Raw genomic sequence first — 6,000 nt, 5'->3', positions numbered from 1 at the left:
TCACCCAGCAGCCATCCATCCAGCCGAGCCGGAGCACTGAAGAGCCCCGGCACCTGGGAGTGTCTGAGGATGTAGGCATCATGGGAGCTGCCTGGGTACCTTGCACAGACTTGTAGAATCTGCATCCCGTGATCACACACTATCTGCACGTTCAAGGAGTGGAAGCCCTTCCTGTTGACGAAGGCACCGGGCTCACCTGCTGGCGCCTTGATGGCCACATGTGTACAGTCCATAGCACCCTGGACATGGGGGAAGCCAGCAATGGCCGCGAAGCCTCTGGCTCGCTGTGTCTGACTTGCCTGGTCGCAGTGGAAGTGGATGAAGGTCAATGCCCGTCTGAACAGAGCATCTGTAACCTGCTTGACACAAGTGTGGACAGCTGATTGGGAGACACCGCAAAGATCACCCACCGACCCCTGGAAGGAGCCAGAGGCATAGAAGTTGAGGGCAGCTGTGACCTTTGGAGCCACTGGCATAGGGTGTCCACCCACGCTGTTAGGGGAGATCTCAGGGCCAATCATCTGACAGATATAGTTGACTGTCTCCCTCGAGAGACGGAGCCTCCTTCGGCACTGCATCTCAGTCATATTGAGGTAGCTGCTTCGCCGCCTGACTATCCTGGCAGCAGGATAGTGGCATCTTCTGCGGCCCCTTGCACCTTGGACTACCTCTTGGCCCGGCGCCCCTTGTGCTAGCACCTGGCCTCCCAAAGGTGGCTCCCCTGGAGGCTGAATGTGCACTCACGGCCTCTTTCCCCTTCTAGCCCTCTCTTCCTCCTCAGTGGAGCCTCCAGTGGACAGTTCAGCTCCCAGTCCCAGGCTAAGGGAAGGCTTCCTGAAACCTGCAGAAAAGATTCCTCACTGCAGAGTGCTGACCTGAAGGTTGTGAGTCCAGACCAAGCAGCTGGTATGCATTTTGAAGTAGTACAAATCACACAGGCAAGTTTCAAAAATTTTCAAAAATCAATATTTGAGAGAGCACACTCGCAACCCCACTCACCCCTCTTATCCCGCCCGTGGGTGAGGTTTATACAAATGTGTCCTACCCGCCTGCCCACTGCGCCAACCCGAAGATTGCACAGGCACCGAAAAATTGGCATCGATTGGTGAGTCAAGGGCCTTAAGTGGCCCATTAATTAATGGCGGGTGCACATCGGAGAGCATCGCGCGCCCACCCAATGAAATATCGTGATGGCGCGTGGTGACATCGGGACACTCGTCCAACTTCACCGCGCGTCATTTTACGCACAGACGTGCGGGGTCCACCTCTGTAAGACAACGGGAAAATTCTGCCCCTGGTTTTAGTTGCATTTAGAGGTTTTTGTGAGTTGGGTGCCGGGAATTCTGGGCCCCTGTTTGTATACATTTTTAATGAGGCTTTACAACTCTTGAAGTGACGAGATGGGTTACCAAGGTGTTAGTAGTTTAGTGAAGTAAACAAAAACATAAATTAGAAAAAAACTGTGCTGTTGATTAGTGACAGGGGTCCAGAGACACACAGAGAGACAGGGAAAAACAGAAGGGCAAACAGTTAGTGTGTGTATACAAGAGAGTGCAGTCAGAAGGTCCAATCTCTCTAATAAGAAATCCTGCAAATCTGCTGGGGATCTGAGTTTGGGGAACTCGTGTTTAGATGGCGGTTTTTTGGTGTCTCAGAGAGAGATACCAGCTGAAGAAAAGCATCTAGTGAATGCCCAGAAGTCCTTCGGAAGAAAACTGAAACTGAACTAACCCAAGTAAGAAACCTTGGTGTTGAGATAGGGGTTTTGTGTCTGTAAGGGTTGCTGGGATAAAGGGAATAGTGTGAGTTTGAATCATTTTCTGGTATCTGTACTGAAATCTTTCCAACTTTTTTGTCTAGTTCATTTTTTTCTTGTTTAATAAACGTTTTATTCTTTGTGTTAACAACACTGGCAGACTCTTATGATTGTGTTCAGTAACTGACCTCCATGGTTTCTAAAAAAAAACAAAGTTAGGATCTACCGAGATAGGTTTCACTCTAGGATCTGACTTGCCCAGTGTTAACATCAGCTGGGATCATAACACAGGTGCCGGTGATATGGGATAAGTCATCAAATCTAAGGTAGACTTGGGATTTTTGGTGAGTTAAAGGTTATGGAGGTGAACAGAAATGTTTGGCAAACAATGTGAAACTGAGTTTTTAAAAACAGCTTTTGCAATGAAGGAGATGAGATCAGAGCTAGTGGGACCAAAAATGTCAACAAAGGAATGGATTACGTAGGATATATGGCACAGAGGGAGACTATTTGGCCCAAGCAGTTCATGCTGGTGATGTTTGTGCTCCACTCGAGTCTCCTCCCATCTTTCCTCATCTAAATCTATCATCGTAACCCTCTATTCCCCCCTCCCTCATAAACTTGTCTAGCTTCCCCTTAATTGCATCTAAATGATTCATTTCAATCACTCCCTGTGGTAGCGGGTTCCACATTCTCCCCACTCTCTTGGTAAAGAAGGTTCTCCTTAATTCCCTTTTGGATTTCTTAGTGACTATCTTATATTGATGGCTTCTGAATCTGCTCTTCCCCACAAGAAGAAACATTCTCTCTGTATCCACTCGATCAAAACCTTTAATCATTTTAAAGATCAGTTAGGTCACCCCTCACACAATCTTTTTGCAAGAGAAAAGAGACCCAGCCTGTCAATCATTTCCTGAAATGTATACCTATGCATTTCTGATATCACCTTTGTAAATCTTCTCTGCACCCTCTCCAGTATCTCTACATCCTTTTTAGAATTTGATGAGCAGAATGGGGACAATAGGGTGAGTCACCAAAGTTTAAGAAATGGTAATGTTGGCTGAACTCACAAGAAATGCACAGAAGTTGTGACTTACAAATTGAAAATAACAACGTTGATTTGTTCATTAGAAGTTATGTTGGAGACGGGGATGCTGTATTGCACAGGGAGAGGAATGGAAGGTGTATACTGAAGGCATGTGACCTGAAAGAAGCTAAAAAGTCACCTTCTGTGAAAGTTTAATTGTTTTGAAGGAAATGTTATCAATACTTAATGCACAATGGCATAATACCATGAAAACAATCAGATGGGAGTTGAGTCAGAAGGTAAACACAGAGGCTTCAAGGTTTGCTGCCATCTTGTCCATTTTACAGGCCTAAAATGGGTGCCTAAACATCCAATATGGGGGACAACATGTACCCCTACAATTTACATTAGAACTGCACCAGCCACTGTTTTGCTAAACAGGCAACCATGCAAACATCAAGAGCCTGCAGCTGAAGCAGTCTTTCAATTCTCTGGATATCCAAATAGATGCAGCATCTGTTTGATGCTTCCTTCCCTACACTGGCCTGCTCTGAAGACTGGGCCTGCTACAGAAAGGAAAACCAGGCCCACATGCAGCCAACCTGGAGCTCCTGAAAGGTGTTGCTGGAGGCTGCCACCAAAAAGGCTCATTTAGAAAAAAAACTTACCTGAGCGTGGAGCTACCCGGGGTGCAGAATTAATCCTCCCTCTCCCCGATGATGTCAATAACCATCGCTAGCTCCCATGTGGCCCCATCCTGGACTTTCCACCATTCCTGCCCCCCCTCTCTGCCCTCCAAACTGCATCTGCTCCCAGGATGTAATAAGGAGATAGCTGGCGAACATGTGTCCGTGTGAAGGAAGTGAGCTGCCTCTGATCGCTGACAATGCACCATTGAGGCCAGAGGCCCAATTTCAAGCGTGTCCCCGGTCTAAATTTTTGGTGCCCACTCCCAATTCCACAGATCCAGCCCAAGTCTGGCAGCATCTGCGGAGAGAGAAACAGAGTTAACGTTTTGAGTCTGCTTGACTCTTCTTCAAAGCTAAAGATAAGTAGAAATGTGATCAAATTTATATTGTTAAAGGGGGATGGAGCAGGTGATGCTGGATAGAAGGCCAGTGATAGGTGAGGCAAAGGAGAGATTGCCAAAGATGTCATGGACACAAGACAAAGGGAGTGTTAATGGTAGTGGTAAGGGCTGAAAAAGGTGCTGATAGTGGCATTAAGGTAAGATAGCAGAAGGTATTAATAGCAGAACAAGGGTCAGCGTTCTGTGAAAACACAACATGGAACAAGTTACAGACGGCCCGGGGGTGGGGGGAGGGGGGAGGCGTGGGTGGGGAGGGGTGGCGGTTGGGGAAAAAGGATCAAAAAATAGATTAAAAAGGGATTTTAAAAATGAATAAAGGACTAAAAAATAAAAATAAGTAAATAAAAAATAAATTTTAGAAAAGGGATTTTAAAAGGGGCGGGGTTGGAGGAGAGAGTTCATGGTCTGAAGTTGTTGAACTCAATATTCAGTCCGGAAGGCTGTAAAGTGCCGAGACGGAAGATGAGGTGCTGTTCCTCCAGTTTGCGTTGAGCTTCACTGGAACATTGCAGCAGGCCAAGGACGGACATGTGGGCATGAGAGCAGGGTGGAGTGTTGAAATGGCAAGTGACAGGGAGGTCTGGGTCATGCTTGCGGACAGACCGAAGGTGTTCCGCAAAGCGGTCACCCAGTCTGCGTTTGGTCTCTCCAATGTAGAGGAGACCGCATTGGGAACAGCGAATGCAGTAGACTAAATTGAGGGAAATGCAAGTGAAATGCTGCTTCACTTGAAAGGAGTGTTTGGGCCCTTGGACGGTGAGGAGAGCGGAAGTAAAGGGGCAGGTGTTGCACATTCTCCAATTGCATGGGAAGGTGCCGTGGGAGGGGATGAGGTGTTGGGGATGATGGAGGAGTGGACAAGGGTGTCCCGGAGGGAACATCGCTTTCCACAGATTCTGCCAGGCCTGCTGAGTTTTTCCAGCATTTTCTGTTTTTATTTCAGATTTCCAGCATCCGCAGCATTTTGCTTTTACCAACCCAAGTCCATACTGTTTGAGCTTCAAGTACCTGCTGTATTAAAGAAATCAATTAATAAATTCAGCAAAACACCTTTTTCCCATTACCTTGTTTATACAGAAGGAGTCGTGTCTTCTACCCTTCATTTTAAAATAAGTGAAGTTACAGTCTCCATTTTATGATCTTGGCTACTTTCCACTTGATAAAATCAAAGACAGACATTCCTCTTTTGTCACAGGCGGTTTGAATATAACTTTTGTTATGATCGGGATGGGAGGAGTGTGTGAATTATCAAGCCCCGTTACTCCACAGGCCATACCATTCATTTAAATGTTTAATTTTCTCACTGAAATGGCCAGTTTTGGACCAAACCTCTAGTACCCAGAGGAAAGGAGACTCTGTCCAGGCTTCTTTCAAAAAACTCAGAATGATTAATTTATTTAAAACAAAACTTATTTTAACAGGTTGCAAGTACAATTCAGGTACTGCATACAATGAAGTGTATACTGTAGCAGGCACTGTGTACAATGGGGTGTATACTTCATTGTATACAGTGCCTCCTGCAGTATACACTTCATTGTATACAGTACCCGCTGCAGTATACACCTCATTGTATACATTGCCTGCTGCAGTATACAGCTCATTGCATACAATACCTGCTGCAGTATAAAACAGTGCCTGCTGCAGTATACTGCAGCAGATAGTGTGTACAATGGGGTGTATACTGCAGCAGGTAGTGTATACATTGAAGTATATATTGCTGCAGGCATTGTATACAATGAGGTGTATACTGCAGCAGGTGCTGTATACAATGGGGTGTATAATTTGTTGTATACAGTGCCTCTTGAAGTATACACTTCATTGTATACAGTACCCGCTGCAGTACACACCTCATTGTATACAATGCCTGCTGCAGTATACGGCTCATTGCATACAATACCTGCTGCAGTATAAAACAGTGCCTGCTGCAGTATACACTTCATTGTATACAGTGCCTGCTGCAGTATACAGTATGGCGCTATATACAATGGGGTGTATACTGCAGCAGATACTGTATACAATGGGGTGTATACTACAGCAGGCACTGTATACAATGAAGTATATATTGCTGCAGGCATTGTATACAATGAGGTGTATACTGCAGCAGGTGCTGTATACAATGGGGTGTAT

This window comes from Cetorhinus maximus, chromosome 2 (genome assembly GCF_964194155.1).
Source record: "Cetorhinus maximus chromosome 2, sCetMax3.hap1.1, whole genome shotgun sequence".
In the NCBI taxonomy this organism is placed as follows: Eukaryota; Metazoa; Chordata; class Chondrichthyes; order Lamniformes; family Cetorhinidae; genus Cetorhinus; species Cetorhinus maximus.
The sequence above is the reverse complement of the archived record's forward strand: the minus strand, read 5'-3'. Positions refer to the sequence as shown.